The sequence below is a fragment of the Sceloporus occidentalis genome, unplaced genomic scaffold (genome assembly GCF_023333645.1).
Source record: "Sceloporus occidentalis isolate IW3139 unplaced genomic scaffold, rSceOcc1.0.p SCAF_220, whole genome shotgun sequence".
Lineage (NCBI taxonomy): Eukaryota > Metazoa > Chordata > Lepidosauria > Squamata > Phrynosomatidae > Sceloporus > Sceloporus occidentalis.
This window is the reverse complement of record NW_028317200.1, coordinates 415,409-439,727: the sequence shown is the minus strand read 5'-3', so window position 1 is coordinate 439,727 and position 24,319 is coordinate 415,409. Positions and strand designations below refer to the sequence as shown.

Genomic DNA, 24,319 nt, shown 5'->3' with positions numbered 1-24,319 from the left:
CCAGTGCCAACATTTTGCACCTAAGATTATAAAAAGTACCTAGCAAAATTGTTTCCGTTTTAAAACCGCACAAAATCTCGGACAGTTCACCTGTCTGTATGCCTCGCGACGAACGAGCGAAAGGCTCACTAGCGGCAGCGCACGGACGACCGGACTCCCCAGCACCGCCACAAAGAAGGAGCGCAGCGCGGCATTGGAGCGGCAAAAGTCAACCCAAACGCAGCAGACTAGACATTTTGCCAAAAACGAAGTCTGCAACCTGATCTTTCCACACGCATAGAGCTTCCCAACTCGTGTCGGAAAGCTTTTAAACAAACAGCAAAAAAGCTATGATCGCTGAACCTACAAAGGGCGCATTAGTCTTTTCCATGCTGAAAAGCGGCCCCTTAAGCACGTGGTGAGTGCTTTTTCCCAGATGTTTCACTGTTGCTATTTGAGGAAATGAATAATACAACTGCACATGTGAGGAACAGAGATCTCAATGTTAAACATTTAAGGGCAGTTTTTTGTTGTTTGGTTTGTGTATTACGATAAAGAACAATTGGGAACATGTTTGAAAGCGTATGCACAGGCTTATTTGCATAGAGTCTGGAGGGCGTGGTCTAACCCTGCCTCCTTAAAGCATTTCTACAACCCCAAACAGTACATAGCATGACACAGGCAGGATATTTTGCGCTTCTGGGTGCGACACAGTCCTCAGCCAGGGCAAAGCTTGCGACTAGAGCAAGCAATCTTTTTGATCTATCGTTAACAACAGCAAAGAAGCCCAGCAAACGCCAGGCATCAAAAAATTGGTTACGACTCATGGTCGTTCCTCCCCACGGAAATCTTTAGTAAAAGGCGAAAGATTTATTCGGTCTGAAGAGAAACCAGAGTATACCCAAACATGCCGCAGGGCAACGGCCCGGACACAGGCAGTGCTCCTCGAGGTTAAGGTGTGTTTAATTAATCCCACCCAGCTCTTGCCTGATCATTGGAACCTTTAACACATGCAAAACACGATTGCAAAGGGATTGGAACCATTTAATATTGGGCTGCTTTAAAGTCTTATTAAACTAACAATAAGGTGGGGCGTTTCCCAGTGCATCATGGGTATTCAAATGAGGCAGCAGCTCAAACAAACCTTCCAGCAGTCTTAGTGACCGGGGCGCGAGCTTGCTTCTCTGAAACAATTTTGTTTGCTTTAAGAAAAGAAAAGCTGAAGATTGTACCTCCCCCACCGCTTTGCCTACGGGGGCCCGCAACTTCCCCTTCCGCTGCAGCCACCAGAAGTTCCTGGCACACATGCTTTGGGCTGTGTTACAAGGTTAGGGGTAAGGCTTCGGGATGGAATCTGATTACTACTCTTTTTCCCCAATGGTGGCGTGCTGAACCCATCGGCTTCACAAATACCAAGTTGCCTGATGCTGTTTCCTTTGAAAGCAAATATATCTTTTCCACAAATCAAATCTTTCTAATTAAACCACCTTTCCAAAGTTAGCGCTTAGAAACGCTTAAGCATGGAAAGGTTTGGTGATAGAGCTTGGGTTAGGGGCGGGTTAAGCTCATGGCTTTGAAGAGGCACAGTTACAGTTAGCGTCGGAGTACTGTTAATGGTTTACGGTTGACAGTTTAGGGTTAGGTAAGGCTTAGAATCCTTCCCCATTGTGGCGTGTTTAGCCCATCCTTTTCCCAAACACCAAAAAAGCCTGATTGCCTTCAATTTCTTTTTGTCTTAAGCAGCATCGCCAGTGCCAACATTTTGCACCTAAGATTATAAAAAGTACCTAGCAAAATTGTTTCCGTTTTAAAACCGCACAAAATCTCGGACAGTTCACCTGTCTGTATGCCTCGCGACGAACGAGCGAAAGGCTCACTAGCGGCAGCGCACGGACGACCGGACTCCCCAGCACCGCCACAAAGAAGGAGCGCAGCGCGGCATTGGAGCGGCAAAAGTCAACCCAAACGCAGCAGACTAGACATTTTGCCAAAAACGAAGTCTGCAACCTGATCTTCCCACACGCATAGAGCTTCCCAACTCGTGTCGGAAAGCTTTTAAACAAATAGCAAAAAAGCTATGATCACTGAACCTACAAAGGGCGCATTAGTCTTTTCCATGCTGAAAAGCGGCCCCTTAAGCACGTGGTGAGTGCTTTTTCCAGATGTTTCACTGTTGCTATTTGAGGAAATGAATAATACAACTGCACATGTGAGGAACAGAGACCTCAATGTTAAACATTTAAGGGCAGTTTTTTGTTGTTTGGTTTGTGTATTACGATAAAGAACAATTGGGAACATGTTTGAAAGCGTATGCACAGGCTTATTTGCATAGAGTCTGGAGGGCGTGGTCTAACCCTGCCTCCTTAAAGCATTTCTACAACCCCAAACAGTACATAGCATGACACAGGCAGGATATTTTGCGCTTCTGGGTGCGACACAGTCCTCAGCCAGGGCAAAGCTTGCGACTAGAGCAAGCAATCTTTTTGATCTATCGTTAACAACAGCAAAGAAGCCCAGCAAACGCCAGGCATCAAAAAATTGGTTACGACTCATGGTCGTTCCTCCCCACGGAAATCTTTAGTAAAAGGCGAAAGATTTATTCAGTCTGAAGACAAACCAGAGTATACCCAAACATGCCGCAGGGCAACGGCCCGGACACAGGCAGTGCTCCTCGAGGTTAAGGTGTGTTTAATTAATCCCACCCAGCTCTTGCCTGATCATTGGAACCTTTAACACATGCAAAACACGATTGCAAAGGGATTGGAACTATTTAATATTGGGCTGCTTTAAAGTCTTATTAAACTAACAATAAGGTGGGGCGTTTCCCAGTGCATCATGGGTATTCAAATGAGGCGGCAGCTCAAACAAACCTTCCAGCAGTCTTAGTGACCGGGGCGCGAGCTTGCTTCTCTGAAACAATTTTGTTTGCTTTAAGAAAAGAAAAGCTGAAGATTGTACCTCCCCCACCGCTTTGCCTACGGGGGCCCGCAACTTCCCCTTCCGCTGCAGCCACCAGAAGTTCCTGGCACACATGCTTTGGGCTGTGTTACAAGGTTAGGGGTAAGGCTTCGGGATGGAATCTGATTACTACTCTTTTTCCCCAATGGTGGCGTGCTGAACCCATCGGCTTCACAAATACCAAGTTGCCTGATGCTGTTTCCTTTGAAAGCAAATATATCTTTTCCACAAATCAAATCTTTCTAATTAAACCACCTTTCCAAAGTTAGCGGTTAGAAACGCTTAAGCATGGAAAGGTTTGGTGATAGAGCTTGGGTTAGGGGCGGGTTAAGCTCATGGCTTTGAAGAGGCACAGTTACAGTTAGCGTCGGAGTACTGTTAATGGTTTACGGTTGACAGTTTAGGGTTAGGTAAGGCTTAGAATCCTTCCCCATTGTGGCGTGTTTAGCCCATCCTTTTCCCAAACACCAAAAAAGCCTGATTGCCTTCAATTTCTTTTTGTCTTAAGCAGCATCGCCAGTGCCAACATTTTGCACCTAAGATTATAAAAAGTACCTAGCAAAATTGTTTCCGTTTTAAAACCGCACAAAATCTCGGACAGTTCACCTGTCTGTATGCCTCGCGACGAACGAGCGAAAGGCTCACTAGCGGCAGCGCACGGACGACCGGACTCCCCAGCACCGCCACAAAGAAGGAGCGCAGCGCGGCATTGGAGCGGCAAAAGTCAACCCAAACGCAGCAGACTAGACATTTTGCCAAAAACGAAGTCTGCAACCTGATCTTTCCACACGCATAGAGCTTCCCAACTCGTGTCGGAAAGCTTTTAAACAAACAGCAAAAAAGCTATGATCGCTGAACCTACAAAGGGCGCATTAGTCTTTTCCATGCTGAAAAGCGGCCCCTTAAGCACGTGGTGAGTGCTTTTTCCCAGATGTTTCACTGTTGCTATTTGAGGAAATGAATAATACAACTGCACATGTGAGGAACAGAGATCTCAATGTTAAACATTTAAGGGCAGTTTTTTGTTGTTTGGTTTGTGTATTACGATAAAGAACAATTGGGAACATGTTTGAAAGCGTATGCACAGGCTTATTTGCATAGAGTCTGGAGGGCGTGGTCTAACCCTGCCTCCTTAAAGCATTTCTACAACCCCAAACAGTACATAGCATGACACAGGCAGGATATTTTGCGCTTCTGGGTGCGACACAGTCCTCAGCCAGGGCAAAGCTTGCGACTAGAGCAAGCAATCTTTTTGATCTATCGTTAACAACAGCAAAGAAGCCCAGCAAACGCCAGGCATCAAAAAATTGGTTACGACTCATGGTCGTTCCTCCCCACGGAAATCTTTAGTAAAAGGCGAAAGATTTATTCGGTCTGAAGAGAAACCAGAGTATACCCAAACATGCCGCAGGGCAACGGCCCGGACACAGGCAGTGCTCCTCGAGGTTAAGGTGTGTTTAATTAATCCCACCCAGCTCTTGCCTGATCATTGGAACCTTTAACACATGCAAAACACGATTGCAAAGGGATTGGAACCATTTAATATTGGGCTGCTTTAAAGTCTTATTAAACTAACAATAAGGTGGGGCGTTTCCCAGTGCATCATGGGTATTCAAATGAGGCAGCAGCTCAAACAAACCTTCCAGCAGTCTTAGTGACCGGGGCGCGAGCTTGCTTCTCTGAAACAATTTTGTTTGCTTTAAGAAAAGAAAAGCTGAAGATTGTACCTCCCCCACCGCTTTGCCTACGGGGGCCCGCAACTTCCCCTTCCGCTGCAGCCACCAGAAGTTCCTGGCACACATGCTTTGGGCTGTGTTACAAGGTTAGGGGTAAGGCTTCGGGATGGAATCTGATTACTACTCTTTTTCCCCAATGGTGGCGTGCTGAACCCATCGGCTTCACAAATACCAAGTTGCCTGATGCTGTTTCCTTTGAAAGCAAATATATCTTTTCCACAAATCAAATCTTTCTAATTAAACCACCTTTCCAAAGTTAGCGCTTAGAAACGCTTAAGCATGGAAAGGTTTGGTGATAGAGCTTGGGTTAGGGGCGGGTTAAGCTCATGGCTTTGAAGAGGCACAGTTACAGTTAGCGTCGGAGTACTGTTAATGGTTTACGGTTGACAGTTTAGGGTTAGGTAAGGCTTAGAATCCTTCCCCATTGTGGCGTGTTTAGCCCATCCTTTTCCCAAACACCAAAAAAGCCTGATTGCCTTCAATTTCTTTTTGTCTTAAGCAGCATCGCCAGTGCCAACATTTTGCACCTAAGATTATAAAAAGTACCTAGCAAAATTGTTTCCGTTTTAAAACCGCACAAAATCTCGGACAGTTCACCTGTCTGTATGCCTCGCGACGAACGAGCGAAAGGCTCACTAGCGGCAGCGCACGGACGACCGGACTCCCCAGCACCGCCACAAAGAAGGAGCGCAGCGCGGCATTGGAGCGGCAAAAGTCAACCCAAACGCAGCAGACTAGACATTTTGCCAAAAACGAAGTCTGCAACCTGATCTTCCCACACGCATAGAGCTTCCCAACTCGTGTCGGAAAGCTTTTAAACAAATAGCAAAAAAGCTATGATCACTGAACCTACAAAGGGCGCATTAGTCTTTTCCATGCTGAAAAGCGGCCCCTTAAGCACGTGGTGAGTGCTTTTTCCAGATGTTTCACTGTTGCTATTTGAGGAAATGAATAATACAACTGCACATGTGAGGAACAGAGACCTCAATGTTAAACATTTAAGGGCAGTTTTTTGTTGTTTGGTTTGTGTATTACGATAAAGAACAATTGGGAACATGTTTGAAAGCGTATGCACAGGCTTATTTGCATAGAGTCTGGAGGGCGTGGTCTAACCCTGCCTCCTTAAAGCATTTCTACAACCCCAAACAGTACATAGCATGACACAGGCAGGATATTTTGCGCTTCTGGGTGCGACACAGTCCTCAGCCAGGGCAAAGCTTGCGACTAGAGCAAGCAATCTTTTTGATCTATCGTTAACAACAGCAAAGAAGCCCAGCAAACGCCAGGCATCAAAAAATTGGTTACGACTCATGGTCGTTCCTCCCCACGGAAATCTTTAGTAAAAGGCGAAAGATTTATTCAGTCTGAAGACAAACCAGAGTATACCCAAACATGCCGCAGGGCAACGGCCCGGACACAGGCAGTGCTCCTCGAGGTTAAGGTGTGTTTAATTAATCCCACCCAGCTCTTGCCTGATCATTGGAACCTTTAACACATGCAAAACACGATTGCAAAGGGATTGGAACTATTTAATATTGGGCTGCTTTAAAGTCTTATTAAACTAACAATAAGGTGGGGCGTTTCCCAGTGCATCATGGGTATTCAAATGAGGCGGCAGCTCAAACAAACCTTCCAGCAGTCTTAGTGACCGGGGCGCGAGCTTGCTTCTCTGAAACAATTTTGTTTGCTTTAAGAAAAGAAAAGCTGAAGATTGTACCTCCCCCACCGCTTTGCCTACGGGGGCCCGCAACTTCCCCTTCCGCTGCAGCCACCAGAAGTTCCTGGCACACATGCTTTGGGCTGTGTTACAAGGTTAGGGGTAAGGCTTCGGGATGGAATCTGATTACTACTCTTTTTCCCCAATGGTGGCGTGCTGAACCCATCGGCTTCACAAATACCAAGTTGCCTGATGCTGTTTCCTTTGAAAGCAAATATATCTTTTCCACAAATCAAATCTTTCTAATTAAACCACCTTTCCAAAGTTAGCGGTTAGAAACGCTTAAGCATGGAAAGGTTTGGTGATAGAGCTTGGGTTAGGGGCGGGTTAAGCTCATGGCTTTGAAGAGGCACAGTTACAGTTAGCGTCGGAGTACTGTTAATGGTTTACGGTTGACAGTTTAGGGTTAGGTAAGGCTTAGAATCCTTCCCCATTGTGGCGTGTTTAGCCCATCCTTTTCCCAAACACCAAAAAAGCCTGATTGCCTTCAATTTCTTTTTGTCTTAAGCAGCATCGCCAGTGCCAACATTTTGCACCTAAGATTATAAAAAGTACCTAGCAAAATTGTTTCCGTTTTAAAACCGCACAAAATCTCGGACAGTTCACCTGTCTGTATGCCTCGCGACGAACGAGCGAAAGGCTCACTAGCGGCAGCGCACGGACGACCGGACTCCCCAGCACCGCCACAAAGAAGGAGCGCAGCGCGGCATTGGAGCGGCAAAAGTCAACCCAAACGCAGCAGACTAGACATTTTGCCAAAAACGAAGTCTGCAACCTGATCTTTCCACACGCATAGAGCTTCCCAACTCGTGTCGGAAAGCTTTTAAACAAACAGCAAAAAAGCTATGATCACTGAACCTACAAAGGGCGCATTAGTCTTTTCCATGCTGAAAAGCGGCCCCTTAAGCACGTGGTGAGTGCTTTTCCCCAGATGTTTCACTGTTGCTATTTGAGGAAATGAATAATACAACTGCACATGTGAGGAACAGAGATCTCAATGTTAAACATTTAAGGGCAGTTTTTTGTTGTTTGGTTTGTGTATTACGATAAAGAACAATTGGGAACATGTTTGAAAGCGTATGCACAGGCTTATTTGCATAGAGTCTGGAGGGCGTGGTCTAACCCTGCCTCCTTAAAGCATTTCTACAACCCCAAACAGTACATAGCATGACACAGGCAGGATATTTTGCGCTTCTGGGTGCGACACAGTCCTCAGCCAGGGCAAAGCTTGCGACTAGAGCAAGCAATCTTTTTGATCTATCGTTAACAACAGCAAAGAAGCCCGGCAAACGCCAGGCATCAAAAAATTGGTTACGACTCATGGTCGTTCCTCCCCACGGAAATCTTTAGTAAAAGGCGAAAGATTTATTCGGTCTGAAGAGAAACCAGAGTATACCCAAACATGCCGCAGGGCAACGGCCCGGACACAGGCAGTGCTCCTCGAGGTTAAGGTGTGTTTAATTAATCCCACCCAGCTCTTGCCTGATCATTGGAACCTTTAACACATGCAAAACACGATTGCAAAGGGATTGGAACCATTTAATATTGGGCTGCTTTAAAGTCTTATTAAACTAACAATAAGGTGGGGCGTTTCCCAGTGCATCATGGGTATTCAAATGAGGCGGCAGCTCAAACAAACCTTCCAGCGGTCTTAGTGACCGGGGCGCGAGCTTGCTTCTCTGAAACAATTTTGTTTGCTTTAAGAAAAGAAAAGCTGAAGATTGTACCTCCCCCACCGCTTTGCCTACGGGGGCCCGCAACTTCCCCTTCCGCTGCAGCCACCAGAAGTTCCTGGCACACATGCTTTGGGCTGTGTTACAAGGTTAGGGGTAAGGCTTCGGGATGGAATCTGATTACTACTCTTTTTCCCCAATGGTGGCGTGCTGAACCCATCGGCTTCACAAATACCAAGTTGCCTGATGCTGTTTCCTTTGAAAGCAAATATATCTTTTCCACAAATCAAATCTTTCTAATTAAACCACCTTTCCAAAGTTAGCGGTTAGAAACGCTTAAGCATGGAAAGGTTTGGTGATAGAGCTTGGGTTAGGGGCGGGTTAAGCTCATGGCTTTGAAGAGGCACAGTTACAGTTAGCGTCGGAGTACTGTTAATGGTTTACGGTTGACAGTTTAGGGTTAGGTAAGGCTTAGAATCCTTCCCCATTGTGGCGTGTTTAGCCCATCCTTTTCCCAAACACCAAAAAAGCCTGATTGCCTTCAATTTCTTTTTGTCTTAAGCAGCATCGCCAGTGCCAACATTTTGCACCTAAGATTATAAAAAGTACCTAGCAAAATTGTTTCCGTTTTAAAACCGCACAAAATCTCGGACAGTTCACCTGTCTGTATGCCTCGCGACGAACGAGCGAAAGGCTCACTAGCGGCAGCGCACGGACGACCGGACTCCCCAGCACCGCCACAAAGAAGGAGCGCAGCGCGGCATTGGAGCGGCAAAAGTCAACCCAAACGCAGCAGACTAGACATTTTGCCAAAAACGAAGTCTGCAACCTGATCTTTCCACACGCATAGAGCTTCCCAACTCGTGTCGGAAAGCTTTTAAACAAACAGCAAAAAAGTTATGATCACTGAACCTACAAAGGGCGCATTAGTCTTTTCCATGCTGAAAAGCGGCCCCTTAAGCACGTGGTGAGTGCTTTTTCCCAGATGTTTCACTGTTGCTATTTGAGGAAATGAATAATACAACTGCACATGTGAGGAACAGAGATCTCAATGTTAAACATTTAAGGGCAGTTTTTTGTTGTTTGGTTTGTGTATTACGATAAAGAACAATTGGGAACATGTTTGAAAGCGTATGCACAGGCTTATTTGCATAGAGTCTGGAGGGCGTGGTCTAACCCTGCCTCCTTAAAGCATTTCTACAACCCCAAACAGTACATAGCATGACACAGGCAGGATATTTTGCGCTTCTGGGTGCGACACAGTCCTCAGCCAGGGCAAAGCTTGCGACTAGAGCAAGCAATCTTTTTGATCTATCGTTAACAACAGCAAAGAAGCCCAGCAAACGCCAGGCATCAAAAAATTGGTTACGACTCATGGTCGTTCCTCCCCACGGAAATCTTTAGTAAAAGGCGAAAGATTTATTCGGTCTGAAGAGAAACCAAAGTATGCCCAAACATGCCGCAGGGCAACGGCCCGGACACAGGCAGTGCTCCTCGAGGTTAAGGTGTGTTTAATTAATCCCACCCAGCTCTTGCCTGATCATTGGAACCTTTAACACATGCAAAACACGATTGCAAAGGGATTGGAACCATTTAATATTGGGCTGCTTTAAAGTCTTATTAAACTAACAATAAGGTGGGGCGTTTCCCAGTGCATCATGGGTATTCAAATGAGGCGGCAGCTCAAACAAACCTTCCAGCGGTCTTAGTGACCGGGGCGCGAGCTTGCTTCTCTGAAACAATTTTGTTTGCTTTAAGAAAAGAAAAGCTGAAGATTGTACCTCCCCCACCGCTTTGCCTACGGGGGCCCGCAACTTCCCCTTCCGCTGCAGCCACCAGAAGTTCCTGGCACACATGCTTTGGGCTGTGTTACAAGGTTAGGGGTAAGGCTTCGGGATGGAATCTGATTACTACTCTTTTTCCCCAATGGTGGCGTGCTGAACCCATCGGCTTCACAAATACCAAGTTGCCTGATGCTGTTTCCTTTGAAAGCAAATATATCTTTTCCACAAATCAAATCTTTCTAATTAAACCACCTTTCCAAAGTTAGCGGTTAGAAACGCTTAAGCATGGAAAGGTTTGGTGATAGAGCTTGGGTTAGGGGCGGGTTAAGCTCATGGCTTTGAAGAGGCACAGTTACAGTTAGCGTCGGAGTACTGTTAATGGTTTACGGTTGACAGTTTAGGGTTAGGTAAGGCTTAGAATCCTTCCCCATTGTGGCGTGTTTAGCCCATCCTTTTCCCAAACACCAAAAAAGCCTGATTGCCTTCAATTTCTTTTTGTCTTAAGCAGCATCGCCAGTGCCAACATTTTGCACCTAAGATTATAAAAAGTACCTAGCAAAATTGTTTCCGTTTTAAAACCGCACAAAATCTCGGACAGTTCACCTGTCTGTATGCCTCGCGACGAACGAGCGAAAGGCTCACTAGCGGCAGCGCACCTCGACCGGACTCCCCAGCACCGCCACAAAGAAGGAGCGCAGCGCGGCATTGGAGCGGCAAAAGTCAACCCAAACGCAGCAGACTAGACATTTTGCCAAAAACGAAGTCTGCAACCTGATCTTTCCACACGCATAGAGCTTCCCAACTCGTGTCGGAAAGCTTTTAAACAAACAGCAAAAAAGCTATGATCACTGAACCTACAAAGGGCGCATTAGTCTTTTCCATGCTGAAAAGCGGCCCCTTAAGCACGTGGTGAGTGCTTTTTCCAGATGTTTCACTGTTGCTATTTGAGGAAATGAATAATACAACTGCACATGTGAGGAACAGAGATCTCAATGTTAAACATTTAAGGGCAGTTTTTTGTTGTTTGGTTTGTGTATTACGATAAAGAACAATTGGGAACATGTTTGAAAGCGTATGCACAGGCTTATTTGCATAGAGTCTGGAGGGCGTGGTCTAACCCTGCCTCCTTAAAGCATTTCTACAACCCCAAACAGTACATAGCATGACACAGGCAGGATATTTTGCGCTTCTGGGTGCGACACAGTCCTCAGCCAGGGGAAAGCTTGCGACTAGAGCAAGCAATCTTTTTGATCTATCGTTAACAACAGCAAAGAAGCCCAGCAAACGCCAGGCATCAAAAAATTGGTTACGACTCATGGTCGTTCCTCCCCACGGAAATCTTTAGTAAAAGGCGAAAGATTTATTCGGTCTGAAGAGAAACCAGACTATACCCAAACATGCCGCAGGGCAACGGCCCGGACACAGGCAGTGCTCCTCGAGGTTAAGGTGTGTTTAATTAATCCCACCCAGCTCTTGCCTGATCATTGGAACCTTTAACACATGCAAAACACGATTGCAAAGGGATTGGAACCATTTAATATTGGGCTGCTTTAAAGTCTTATTAAACTAACAATAAGGTGGGGCGTTTCCCAGTGCATCATGGGTATTCAAATGAGGCGGCAGCTCAAACAAACCTTCCAGCGGTCTTAGTGACCGGGGCGCGAGCTTGCTTCTCTGAAACAATTTTGTTTGCTTTAAGAAAAGAAAAGCTGAAGATTGTACCTCCCCCACCGCTTTGCCTACGGGGGCCCGCAACTTCCCCTTCCGCTGCAGCCACCAGAAGTTCCTGGCACACATGCTTTGGGCTGTGTTACAAGGTTAGGGGTAAGGCTTCGGGATGGAATCTGATTACTACTCTTTTTCCCCAATGGTGGCGTGCTGAACCCATCGGCTTCACAAATACCAAGTTGCCTGATGCTGTTTCCTTTGAAAGCAAATATATCTTTTCCACAAATCAAATCTTTCTAATTAAACCACCTTTCCAAAGTTAGCGGTTAGAAACGCTTAAGCATGGAAAGGTTTGGTGATAGAGCTTGGGTTAGGGGCGGGTTAAGCTCATGGCTTTGAAGAGGCACAGTTACAGTTAGCGTCGGAGTACTGTTAATGGTTTACGGTTGACAGTTTAGGGTTAGGTAAGGCTTAGAATCCTTCCCCATTGTGGCGTGTTTAGCCCATCCTTTTCCCAAACACCAAAAAAGCCTGATTGCCTTCAATTTCTTTTTGTCTTAAGCAGCATCGCCAGTGCCAACATTTTGCACCTAAGATTATAAAAAGTACCTAGCAAAATTGTTTCCGTTTTAAAACCGCACAAAATCTCGGACAGTTCACCTGTCTGTATGCCTCGCGACGAACGAGCGAAAGACTCACTAGCGGCAGCGCACGGACGACCGGACTCCCCAGCACCGCCACAAAGAAGGAGCGCAGCGCGGCATTGGAGCGGCAAAAGTCAACCCAAACGCAGCAGACTAGACATTTTGCCAAAAACGAAGTCTGCAACCTGATCTTTCCACACGCATAGAGCTTCCCAACTCGTGTCGGAAAGCTTTGAAACAAATAGCAAAAAAGCTATGATCACTGAACCTACAAAGGGCGCATTAGTCTTTTCCATGCTGAAAAGCGGCCCCTTAAGCACGTGGTGAGTGCTTTTTCCAGATGTTTCACTGTTGCTATTTGAGGAAATGAATAATACAACTGCACATGTGAGGAACAGAGATCTCAATGTTAAACATTTAAGGGCAGTTTTTTGTTGTTTGGTTTGTGTATTACGATAAAGAACAATTGGGAACATGTTTGAAAGCGTATGCACAGGCTTATTTGCATAGAGTCTGGAGGGCGTGGTCTAACCCTGCCTCCTTAAAGCATTTCTACAACCCCAAACAGTACATAGCATGACACAGGCAGGATATTTTGCGCTTCTGGGTGCGACACAGTCCTCAGCCAGGGCAAAGCTTGCGACTAGAGCAAGCAATCTTTTTGATCTATCGTTAACAACAGCAAAGAAGCCCAGCAAACGCCAGGCATCAAAAAATTGGTTACGACTCATGGTCGTTCCTCCCCACGGAAATCTTTAGTAAAAGGCGAAAGATTTATTCGGTCTGAAGAGAAACCAGAGTATACCCAAACATGCCGCAGGGCAAAGGCCCGGCCACAGGCAGTGCTCCTCGAGGTTAAGGTGTGTTTAATTAATCCCACCCAGCTCTTGCCTGATCATTGGAACCTTTAACACATGCAAAACACGATTGCAAAGGGATTGGAACTATTTAATATTGGGCTGCTTTAAAGTCTTATTAAACTAACAATAAGGTGGGGCGTTTCCCAGTGCATCATGGGTATTCAAATGAGGCAGCAGCTCAAACAAACCTTCCAGCAGTCTTAGTGACCGGGGCGCGAGCTTGCTTCTCTGAAACAATTTTGTTTGCTTTAAGAAAAGAAAAGCTGAAGATTGTACCTCCCCCACCGCTTTGCCTACGGGGGCCCGCAACTTCCCCTTCCGCTGCAGCCACCAGAAGTTCCTGGCACACATGCTTTGGGCTGTGTTACAAGGTTAGGGGTAAGGCTTCGGGATGGAATCTGATTACTACTCTTTTTCCCCAATGGTGGCGTGCTGAACCCATCGGCTTCACAAATACCAAGTTGCCTGATGCTGTTTCCTTTGAAAGCAAATATATCTTTTCCACAAATCAAATCTTTCTAATTAAACCACCTTTCCAAAGTTAGCGGTTAGAAACGCTTAAGCATGGAAAGGTTTGGTGATAGAGCTTGGGTTAGGGGCGGGTTAAGCTCATGGCTTTGAAGAGGCACAGTTACAGTTAGCGTCGGAGTACTGTTAATGGTTTACGGTTGACAGTTTAGGGTTAGGTAAGGCTTAGAATCCTTCCCCATTGTGGCGTGTTTAGCCCATCCTTTTCCCAAACACCAAAAAAGCCTGATTGCCTTCAATTTCTTTTTGTCTTAAGCAGCATCGCCAGTGCCAACATTTTGCACCTAAGATTATAAAAAGTACCTAGCAAAATTGTTTCCGTTTTAAAACCGCACAAAATCTCGGACAGTTCACCTGTCTGTATGCCTCGCGACGAACGAGCGAAAGGCTCACTAGCGGCAGCGCACGGACGACCGGACTCCCCAGCACCGCCACAAAGAAGGAGCGCAGCGCGGCATTGGAGCGGCAAAAGTCAACCCAAACGCAGCAGACTAGACATTTTGCCAAAAACGAAGTCTGCAACCTGATCTTTCCACACGCATAGAGCTTCCCGACTCGTGTCGGAAAGCTTTTAAACAAATAGCAAAAAAGCTATGATCACTGAACCTACAAAGGGCGCATTAGTCTTTTCCATGCTGAAAAGCGGCCCCTTAAGCACGTGGTGAGTGCTTTTTCCAGATGTTTCACTGTTGCTATTTGAGGAAATGAATAATACAACTGCACATGTGAGGAACAGAGATCTCAATGTTAAACATTTAAGGGCAGTTTTTTGTTGTTTGGTTTGTGTATTACGATAAAGAACAATTGGGAACATGTTTGAAAGCGTATGCACAGGCTTATTTGCATAGAGTCTGGAGGGCGTGGTCTAACCCTGCCTCCTTAAAGCATTTCTACAACCCCAAACAGTACATAGCATGACACAGGCAGGATATTTTGCGCTTCTGGGTGCGACACAGTCCTCAGCCAGGGGAAAGCTTGCGACTAGAGCAAGCAATCTTTTTGATCTATCGTTAACAACAGCAAAGAAGCCCAGCAAACGCCAGGCATCAAAAAATTGGTTACGACTCATGGTCGTTCCTCCCCAAGGAAATCTTTAGTAAAAGGCGAAAGATTTATTCGGTCTGAAGAGAAACCAGAGTATACCCAAACATGCCGCAGGGCAACGGCCCGGACACAGGCAGTGCTCCTCGATGTTAAGGTGTGTTTAATTAATCCCACCCAGCTCTTGCCTGATCATTGGAACCTTTAACACATGCAAAACACGATTGCAAAGGGATTGGAACCATTTAATATTGGGCTGCTTTAAAGTCTTATTAAACTAACAATAAGGTGGGGCGTTTCCCAGTGCATCATGGGTATTCAAATGAGGCGGCAGCTCAAACAAACCTTCCAGCAGTCTTAGTGACCGGGGCGCGAGCTTGCTTCTCTGAAACAATTTTGTTTGCTTTAAGAAAAGAAAAGCTGAAGATTGTTCCTCCCCCACCGCTTTGCCTACGGGGGCCCGCAACTTCCCCTTCCGCTGCAGCCACCAGAAGTTCCTGGCACACATGCTTTGGGCTGTGTTACAAGGTTAGGGGTAAGGCTTCGGGATGGAATCTGATTACTACTCTTTTTCCCCAATGGTGGCGTGCTGAACCCATCGGCTTCACAAATACCAAGTTGCCTGATGCTGTTTCCTTTGAAAGCAAATATATCTTTTCCACAAATCAAATCTTTCTAATTAAGCCACCTTTCCAAAGTTAGCGGTTAGAAACGCTTAAGCATGGAAAGGTTTGGTGATAGAGCTTGGGTTAGGGGCGGGTTAAGCTCATGGCTTTGAAGAGGCACAGTTACAGTTAGCGTCGGAGTACTGTTAATGGTTTACGGTTGACAGTTTAGGGTTAGGTAAGGCTTAGAATCCTTCCCCATTGTGGCGTGTTTAGCCCATCCTTTTCCCAAACACCAAAAAAGCCTGATTGCCTTCAATTTCTTTTTGTCTTAAGCAGCATCGCCAGTGCCAACATTTTGCACCTAAGATTATAAAAAGTACCTAGCAAAATTGTTTCCGTTTTAAAACCGCACAAAATCTCGGACAGTTCACCTGTCTGTATGCCTCGCGACGAACGAGCGAAAGGCTCACTAGCGGCAGCGCACGGACGACCGGACTCCCCAGCACCGCCACAAAGAAGGAGCGCAGCGCGGCATTGGAGCGGCAAAAGTCAACCCAAACGCAGCAGACTAGACATTTTGCCAAAAACGAAGTCTGCAACCTGATCTTTCCACACGCATAGAGCTTCCCAACTCGTGTCGGAAAGCTTTTAAACAAATAGCAAAAAAGCTATGATCACTGAACCTACAAAGGGCGCATTAGTCTTTTCCATGCTGAAAAGCGGCCCCTTAAGCACGTGGTGAGTGCTTTTTCCAGATGTTTCACTGTTGCTATTTGAGGAAATGAATAATACAACTGCACATGTGAGGAACAGAGATCTCAATGTTAAACATTTAAGGGCAGTTTTTTGTTGTTTGGTTTGTGTATTATGATAAAGAACAATTGGGAACATGTTTGAAAGCGTATGCACAGGCTTATTTGCATAGAGTCTGGAGGGCGTGGTCTAACCCTGCCTCCTTAAAGCATTTCTACAACCCCAAACAGTACATAGCATGACACAGGCAGGATATTTTGCGCTTCTGGGTGCGACACAGTCCTCAGCCAGGGCAAAGCTTGCGACTAGAGCAAGCAATCTTTTTGATCTATCGTTAACAACAGCAAAGAAGCCCAGCAAACGCCAGGCATCAAAAAATTGGTTACGACTCATGGTCGTTCCTCCCCACGGAAATCTTTAGTAAAAGGCGAAAGATTTATTCGGTCTGAAGAGAAACCAGAGTATGCCCAAGCATGCCGCAGGGCAACGTCCCGGACACAGGCAGTGCTCCTCGAGGTTAAGGTGTGTTTAATTAATCCCACCCAGCTCTTGCCTGATCATTGGAACCTTTAACACATGCAAAACACGATTGCAAAGGGATTGGAACTATTTAATATTGGGCTGCTTTAAAGTCTTATTAAACTAACAATAAGGTGGGGCGTTTCCCAGTGCATCATGGGTATTCAAATGAGGCGGCAGCTCAAACAAACCTTCCAGCAGTCTTAGTGACCGGGGCGCGAGCTTGCTTCTCTGAAACAATTTTGTTTGCTTTAAGAAAAGAAAAGCTGAAGATTGTTCCTCCCCCACCGCTTTGCCTACGGGGGCCCGCAACTTCCCCTTCCGCTGCAGCCACCAGAAGTTCCTGGCACACATGCTTTGGGCTGTGTTACAAGGTTAGGGGTAAGGCTTCGGGATGGAATCTGATTACTACTCTTTTTCCCCAATGGTGGCGTGCTGAACCCATCGGCTTCACAAATACCAAGTTGCCTGATGCTGTTTCCTTTGAAAGCAAATATATCTTTTCCACAAATCAAATCTTTCTAATTAAACCACCTTTCCAAAGTTAGCGCTTAGAAACGCTTAAGCATGGAAAGGTTTGGTGATAGAGCTTGGGTTAGGGGCGGGTTAAGCTCATGGCTTTGAAGAGGCACAGTTACAGTTAGCGTCGGAGTACTGTTAATGGTTTACGGTTGACAGTTTAGGGTTAGGTAAGGCTTAGAATCCTTCCCCATTGTGGCGTGTTTAGCCCATCCTTTTCCCAAACACCAAAAAAGCCTGATTGCCTTCAATTTCTTTTTGTCTTAAGCAGCATCGCCAGTGCCAACATTTTGCACCTAAGATTATAAAAAGTACCTAGCAAAATTGTTTCCGTTTTAAAACCGCACAAAATCTCGGACAGTTCACCTGTCTGTATGCCTCGCGACGAACGAGCGAAAGGCTCACTAGCGGCAGCGCACGGACGACCGGACTCCCCAGCACCGCCACAAAGAAGGAGCGCAGCGCGGCATTGGAGCGGCAAAAGTCAACCCAAACGCAGCAGACTAGACATTTTGCCAAAAACGAAGTCTGCAACCTGATCTTTCCACACGCATAGAGCTTCCCAACTCGTGTCGGAAAGCTTTTAAACAAATAGCAAAAAAGCTATGATCACTGAACCTACAAAGGGCGCATTAGTCTTTTCCATGCTGAAAAGCGGCCCCTTAAGCACGTGGTGAGTGCTTTTTCCAGATGTTTCACTGTTGCTATTTGAGGAAATGAATAATACAACTGCACATGTGAGGAACAGAGATCTCAATGTTAAACATTTAAGGGCAGTTTTTTGTTGTTTGGTTTGTGTATTACGATAAAGAACAATTGGGAACATGTTTGAAAGCGTATGCACAGGCTTATTTGCATAGAGTCTGGAGGGCGTGGTCTAACCCTGCCTCCTTAAAGCATTTCTACAACCCCAAACAGTACATAGCATGACACAGGCAGGATATTTTGCGCTTCTGGGTGCGACACAGTCCTCAGCCAGGGCAAAGCTTGCGACTAGAGCAAGCAATCTTTTTGATCTATCGTTAACAACAGCAAAGAAGCCCAGCAAACGCCAGGCATCAAAAAATTGGTTACGACTCATGGTCGTTCCTCCCCACGGAAATCTTTAGTAAAAGGCGAAAGATTTATTCGGTCTGAAGAGAAACCAGAGTATACCCAAACATGCCGCAGGGCAACGGCCCGGACACAGGCAGTGCTCCTCGATGTTAAGGTGTGTTTAATTAATCCCACCCAGCTCTTGCCTGATCATTGGAACCTTTAACACATGCAAAACACGATTGCAAAGGGATTGGAACCATTTAATATTGGGCTGCTTTAAAGTCTTATTAAACTAACAATAAGGTGGGGCGTTTCCCAGTGCATCATGGGTATTCAAATGAGGCGGCAGCTCAAACAAACCTTCCAGCAGTCTTAGTGACCGGGGCGCGAGCTTGCTTCTCTGAAACAATTTTGTTTGCTTTAAGAAAAGAAAAGCTGAAGATTGTTCCTCCCCCACCGCTTTGCCTACGGGGGCCCGCAACTTCCCCTTCCGCTGCAGCCACCAGAAGTTCCTGGCACACATGCTTTGGGCTGTGTTACAAGGTTAGGGGTAAGGCTTCGGGATGGAATCTGATTACTACTCTTTTTCCCCAATGGTGGCGTGCTGAACCCATCGGCTTCACAAATACCAAGTTGCCTGATGCTGTTTCCTTTGAAAGCAAATATATCTTTTCCACAAATCAAATCTTTCTAATTAAACCACCTTTCCAAAGTTAGCGGTTAGAAACGCTTAAGCATGGAAAGGTTTGGTGATAGAGCTTGGGTTAGGGGCGGGTTAAGCTCATGGCTTTGAAGAGGCACAGTTACAGTTAGCGTCGGAGTACTGTTAATGGTTTACGGTTGACAGTTTAGGGTTAGGTAAGGCTTAGAATCCTTCCCCATTGTGGCGTGTTTAGCCCATCCTTTTCCCAAACACCAAAAAAGCCTGATTGCCTTCAATTTCTTTTTGTCTTAAGCAGCATCGCCAGTGCCAACATTTTGCACCTAAGATTATAAAAAGTACCTAGCAAAATTGTTTCCGTTTTAAAACCGCACAAAATCTCGGACAGTTCACCTGTCTGTATGCCTCGCGACGAACGAGCGAAAGGCTCACTAGCGGCAGCGCACGGACGACCGGACTCCCCAGCACCGCCACAAAGAAGGAGCGCAGCGCGGCATTAGAGCGGCAAAAGTCAACCCAAACGCAGCAGACTAGACATTTTGCCAAAAACGAAGTCTGCAACCTGATCTTTCCACACGCATAGAGCTTCCCAACTCGTGTCGGAAAGCTTTGAAACAAACAGCAAAAAAGCTATGATCACTGAACCTACAAAGGGCGCATTAGTCTTTTCCATGCTGAAAAGCGGCCCCTTAAGCACGTGGTGAGTGCTTTTTCCAGATGTTTCACTGTTGCTATTTGAGGAAATGAATAATACAACTGCACATGTGAGGAACAGAGATCTCAATGTTAAACATTTAAGGGCAGTTTTTTGTTGTTTGGTTTGTGTATTACGATAAAGAACAATTGGGAACATGTTTGAAAGCGTATGCACAGGCTTATTTGCATAGAGTCTGGAGGGCGTGGTCTAACCCTGCCTCCTTAAAGCATTTCTACAACCCCAAACAGTACATAGCATGACACAGGCAGGATATTTTGCGCTTCTGGGTGCGACACAGTCCTCAGCCAGGGCAAAGCTTGCGACTAGAGCAAGCAATCTTTTTGATCTATCGTTAACAACAGCAAAGAAGCCCAGCAAACGCCAGGCATCAAGAAATTAGTTACGACTCATGGTCGTTCCTCCCCACGGAAATCTTTAGTAAAAGGCGAAAGATTTATTCGGTCTGAAGAGAAACCAGAGTATGCCCAAACATGCCACAGGGCAACGGCCCGGACACAGGCAGTGCTCCTCGAGGTTAAGGTGTGTTTAATTAATCCCACCCAGCTCTTGCCTGATCATTGGAACCTTTAACACATGCAAAACACGATTGCAAAGGGATTGGAACTATTTAATATTGGGCTGCTTTAAAGTCTTATTAAACTAACAATAAGGTGGGGCGTTTCCCAGTGCATCATGGGTATTCAAATGAGGCGGCAGCTCAAACAAACCTTCCAGCAGTCTTAGTGACCGGGGCGCGAGCTTGCTTCTCTGAAACAATTTTGTTTGCTTTAAGAAAAGAAAAGCTGAAGATTGTTCCTCCCCCACCGCTTTGCCTACGGGGGCCCGCAACTTCCCCTTCCGCTGCAGCCACCAGAAGTTCCTGGCACACATGCTTTGGGCTGTGTTACAAGGTTAGGGGTAAGGCTTCGGGATGGAATCTGATTACTACTCTTTTTCCCCAATGGTGGCGTGCTGAACCCATCGGCTTCACAAATACCAAGTTGCCTGATGCTGTTTCCTTTGAAAGCAAATATATCTTTTCCACAAATCAAATCTTTCTAATTAAACCACCTTTCCAAAGTTAGCGCTTAGAAACGCTTAAGCATGGAAAGGTTTGGTGATAGAGCTTGGGTTAGGGGCGGGTTAAGCTCATGGCTTTGAAGAGGCACAGTTACAGTTAGCGTCGGAGTACTGTTAATGGTTTACGGTTGACAGTTTAGGGTTAGGTAAGGCTTAGAATCCTTCCCCATTGTGGCGTGTTTAGCCCATCCTTTTCCCAAACACCAAAAAAGCCTGATTGCCTTCAATTTCTTTTTGTCTTAAGCAGCATCGCCAGTGCCAACATTTTGCACCTAAGATTATAAAAAGTACCTAGCAAAATTGTTTCCGTTTTAAAACCGCACAAAATCTCGGACAGTTCACCTGTCTGTATGCCTCGCGACGAACGAGCGAAAGGCTCACTAGCGGCAGCGCACGGACGACCGGACTCCCCAGCACCGCCACAAAGAAGGAGCGCAGCGCGGCATTGGAGCGGCAAAAGTCAACCCAAACGCAGCAGACTAGACATTTTGCCAAAAACGAAGTCTGCAACCTGATATTTCCACACGCATAGAGCTTCCCAACTCGTGTCGGAAAGCTTTTAAACAAATAGCAAAAAAGCTATGATCACTGAACCTACAAAGGGCGCATTAGTCTTTTCCATGCTGAAAAGCGGCCCCTTAAGCACGTGGTGAGTGCTTTTTCCAGATGTTTCACTGTTGCTATTTGAGGAAATGAATAATACAACTGCACATGTGAGGAACAGAGATCTCAATGTTAAACATTTAAGGGCAGTTTTTTGTTGTTTGGTTTGTGTATTATGATAAAGAACAATTGGGAACATGTTTGAAAGCGTATGCACAGGCTTATTTGCATAGAGTCTGGAGGGCGTGGTCTAACCCTGCCTCCTTAAAGCATTTCTACAACCCCAAACAGTACATAGCATGACACAGGCAGGATATTTTGCGCTTCTGGGTGCGACACAGTCCTCAGCCAGGGGAAAGCTTGCGACTAGAGCAAGCAATCTTTTTGATCTATCGTTAACAACAGCAAAGAAGCCCAGCAAACGCCAGGCATCAAAAAATTGGTTACGACTCATGGTTGTTCCTCCCCACGGAAATCTTTAGTAAAAGGCGAAAGATTTATTCGGTCTGAAGAGAAACCAGAGTATACCCAAACATGCCGCAGGGCAACGGCCCGGACACAGGCAGTGCTCCTCGATGTTAAGGTGTGTTTAATTAATCCCACCCAGCTCTTGCCTGATCATTGGAACCTTTAACACATGCAAAACACGATTGCAAAGGGATTGGAACCATTTAATATTGGGCTGCTTTAAAGTCTTATTAAACTAACAATAAGGTGGGGCGTTTCCCAGTGCATCATGGGTATTCAAATGAGGCGGCAGCTCAAACAAACCTTCCAGCAGTCTTAGTGACCGGGGCGCGAGCTTGCTTCTCTGAAACAATTTTGTTTGCTTTAAGAAAAGAAAAGCTGAAGATTGTTCCTCCCCCACCGCTTTGCCTACGGGGGCCCGCAACTTCCCCTTCCGCTGCAGCCACCAGAAGTTCCTGGCACACATGCTTTGGGCTGTGTTACAAGGTTAGGGGTAAGGCTTCGGGATGGAATCTGATTACTACTCTTTTTCCCCAATGGTGGCGTGCTGAACCCATCGGCTTCACAAATACCAAGTTGCCTGATGCTGTTTCCTTTGAAAGCAAATATATCTTTTCCACAAATCAAATCTTTCTAATTAAACCACCTTTCCAAAGTTAGCGGTTAGAAACGCTTAAGCATGGAAAGGTTTGGTGATAGAGCTTGGGTTAGGGGCGGGTTAAGCTCATGGCTTTGAAGAGGCACAGTTACAGTTAGCGTCGGAGTACTGTTAATGGTTTACGGTTGACAGTTTAGGGTTAGGTAAGGCTTAGAATCCTTCCCCATTGTGGCGTGTTTAGCCCATCCTTTTCCCAAACACCAAAAAAGCCTGATTGCCTTCAATTTCTTTTTGTCTTAAGCAGCATCGCCAGTGCCAACATTTTGCACCTAAGATTATAAAAAGTACCTAGCAAAATTGTTTCCGTTTTAAAACCGCACAAAATCTCGGACAGTTCACCTGTCTGTATGCCTCGCGACGAACGAGCGAAAGGCTCACTAGCGGCAGCGCACGGACGACCGGACTCCCCAGCACCGCCACAAAGAAGGAGCGCAGCGCGGCATTGGAGCGGCAAAAGTCAACCCAAACGCAGCAGACTAGACATTTTGCCAAAAACGAAGTCTGCAACCTGATCTTTCCACACGCATAGAGCTTCCCAACTCGTGTCGGAAAGCTTTTAAACAAACAGCAAAAAAGCTATGATCACTGAACCTACAAAGGGCGCATTAGTCTTTTCCATGCTGAAAAGCGGCCCCTTAAGCACGTGGTGAGTGCTTTTTCCAGATGTTTCACTGTTGCTATTTGAGGAAATGAATAATACAACTGCACATGTGAGGAACAGAGATCTCAATGTTAAACATTTAAGGGCAGTTTTTTGTTGTTTGGTTTGTGTATTACGATAAAGAACAATTGGGAACATGTTTGAAAGCGTATGCACAGGCTTATTTGCATAGAGTCTGGAGGGCGTGGTCTAACCCTGCCTCCTTAAAGCATTTCTACAACCCCAAACAGTACATAGCATGACACAGGCAGGATATTTTGCGCTTCTGGGTGCGACACAGTCCTCAGCCAGGGCAAAGCTTGCGACTAGAGCAAGCAATCTTTTTGATCTATCGTTAACAACAGCAAAGAAGCCCAGCAAACGCCAGGCATCAAGAAATTAGTTACGACTCATGGTCGTTCCTCCCCACGGAAATCTTTAGTAAAAGGCGAAAGATTTATTCGGTCTGAAGAGAAACCAGAGTATGCCCAAACATGCCGCAGGGCAACGGCCCGGACACAGGCAGTGCTCCTCGAGGTTAAGGTGTGTTTAATTAATCCCACCCAGCTCTTGCCTGATCATTGGAACCTTTAACACATGCAAAACACGATTGCAAAGGGATTGGAACTATTTAATATTGGGCTGCTTTAAAGTCTTATTAAACTAACAATAAGGTGGGGCGTTTCCCAGTGCATCATGGGTATTCAAATGAGGCGGCAGCTCAAACAAACCTTCCAGCAGTCTTAGTGACCGGGGCGCGAGCTTGCTTCTCTGAAACAATTTTGTTTGCTTTAAGAAAAGAAAAGCTGAAGATTGTACCTCCCCCACCGCTTTGCCTACGGGGGCCCGCAACTTCCCCTTCCGCTGCAGCCACCAGAAGTTCCTGGCACACATGCTTTGGGCTGTGTTACAAGGTTAGGGGTAAGGCTTCGGGATGGAATCTGATTACTACTCTTTTTCCCCAATGGTGGCGTGCTGAACCCATCGGCTTCACAAATACCAAGTTGCCTGATGCTGTTTCCTTTGAAAGCAAATATATCTTTTCCACAAATGAAATCTTTCTAATTAAACCACCTTTCCAAAGTTAGCGCTTAGAAACGCTTAAGCATGGAAAGGTTTGGTGATAGAGCTTGGGTTAGGGGCGGGTTAAGCTCATGGCTTTGAAGAGGCACAGTTACAGTTAGCGTCGGAGTACTGTTAATGGTTTACGGTTGACAGTTTAGGGTTAGGTAAGGCTTAGAATCCTTCCCCATTGTGGCGTGTTTAGCCCATCCTTTTCCCAAACACCAAAAAAGCCTGATTGCCTTCAATTTCTTTTTGTCTTAAGCAGCATCGCCAGTGCCAACATTTTGCACCTAAGATTATAAAAAGTACCTAGCAAAATTGTTTCCGTTTTAAAACCGCACAAAATCTCGGACAGTTCACCTGTCTGTATGCCTCGCGACGAACGAGCGAAAGGCTCACTAGCGGCAGCGCACGGACGACCG

At 46.0% G+C, this 24,319-nt stretch overlaps 14 non-coding genes across 14 annotated transcripts; all 14 read right to left on the bottom strand.

The window, feature by feature from the left end:
* Positions 1 to 763: 763 nt before the first annotated feature.
* On the bottom strand, positions 764 to 878 carry LOC149277111 (U5 spliceosomal RNA). Its single transcript, XR_016279309.1, has one exon. It is a non-coding gene; the product is annotated as a U5 spliceosomal RNA (small nuclear RNA).
* A 1,611-nt stretch (positions 879 to 2,489) lies between these two features.
* On the bottom strand, positions 2,490 to 2,604 carry LOC149277110 (U5 spliceosomal RNA). Its single transcript, XR_016279281.1, has one exon. It is a non-coding gene; the product is annotated as a U5 spliceosomal RNA (small nuclear RNA).
* A 1,612-nt stretch (positions 2,605 to 4,216) lies between these two features.
* On the bottom strand, positions 4,217 to 4,331 carry LOC149277109 (U5 spliceosomal RNA). The gene has a single exon (XR_016279307.1). It is a non-coding gene; the product is annotated as a U5 spliceosomal RNA (small nuclear RNA).
* A 1,611-nt stretch (positions 4,332 to 5,942) lies between these two features.
* LOC149277108 (U5 spliceosomal RNA) lies at positions 5,943 to 6,057 on the bottom strand. Its single transcript, XR_016279280.1, has one exon. It is a non-coding gene; the product is annotated as a U5 spliceosomal RNA (small nuclear RNA).
* A 1,612-nt stretch (positions 6,058 to 7,669) lies between these two features.
* Positions 7,670 to 7,784, bottom strand: LOC149277107 (U5 spliceosomal RNA). Its single transcript, XR_016279108.1, has one exon. It is a non-coding gene; the product is annotated as a U5 spliceosomal RNA (small nuclear RNA).
* A 1,612-nt stretch (positions 7,785 to 9,396) lies between these two features.
* Positions 9,397 to 9,511, bottom strand: LOC149277106 (U5 spliceosomal RNA). The gene has a single exon (XR_016279188.1). It is a non-coding gene; the product is annotated as a U5 spliceosomal RNA (small nuclear RNA).
* A 1,610-nt stretch (positions 9,512 to 11,121) lies between these two features.
* LOC149277105 (U5 spliceosomal RNA) lies at positions 11,122 to 11,236 on the bottom strand. The gene has a single exon (XR_016279270.1). It is a non-coding gene; the product is annotated as a U5 spliceosomal RNA (small nuclear RNA).
* A 1,611-nt stretch (positions 11,237 to 12,847) lies between these two features.
* On the bottom strand, positions 12,848 to 12,962 carry LOC149277104 (U5 spliceosomal RNA). The gene has a single exon (XR_016279306.1). It is a non-coding gene; the product is annotated as a U5 spliceosomal RNA (small nuclear RNA).
* A 1,611-nt stretch (positions 12,963 to 14,573) lies between these two features.
* LOC149277103 (U5 spliceosomal RNA) lies at positions 14,574 to 14,688 on the bottom strand. The gene has a single exon (XR_016279261.1). It is a non-coding gene; the product is annotated as a U5 spliceosomal RNA (small nuclear RNA).
* A 1,611-nt stretch (positions 14,689 to 16,299) lies between these two features.
* LOC149277102 (U5 spliceosomal RNA) lies at positions 16,300 to 16,414 on the bottom strand. The gene has a single exon (XR_016279305.1). It is a non-coding gene; the product is annotated as a U5 spliceosomal RNA (small nuclear RNA).
* A 1,611-nt stretch (positions 16,415 to 18,025) lies between these two features.
* LOC149277101 (U5 spliceosomal RNA) lies at positions 18,026 to 18,140 on the bottom strand. The gene has a single exon (XR_016279304.1). It is a non-coding gene; the product is annotated as a U5 spliceosomal RNA (small nuclear RNA).
* Positions 18,141 to 19,751: 1,611 nt separating this feature from the next.
* Positions 19,752 to 19,866, bottom strand: LOC149277100 (U5 spliceosomal RNA). Its single transcript, XR_016279241.1, has one exon. It is a non-coding gene; the product is annotated as a U5 spliceosomal RNA (small nuclear RNA).
* Positions 19,867 to 21,477: 1,611 nt separating this feature from the next.
* LOC149277099 (U5 spliceosomal RNA) lies at positions 21,478 to 21,592 on the bottom strand. Its single transcript, XR_016279069.1, has one exon. It is a non-coding gene; the product is annotated as a U5 spliceosomal RNA (small nuclear RNA).
* A 1,611-nt stretch (positions 21,593 to 23,203) lies between these two features.
* LOC149277098 (U5 spliceosomal RNA) lies at positions 23,204 to 23,318 on the bottom strand. The gene has a single exon (XR_016279240.1). It is a non-coding gene; the product is annotated as a U5 spliceosomal RNA (small nuclear RNA).
* Positions 23,319 to 24,319: the final 1,001 nt, after the last annotated feature.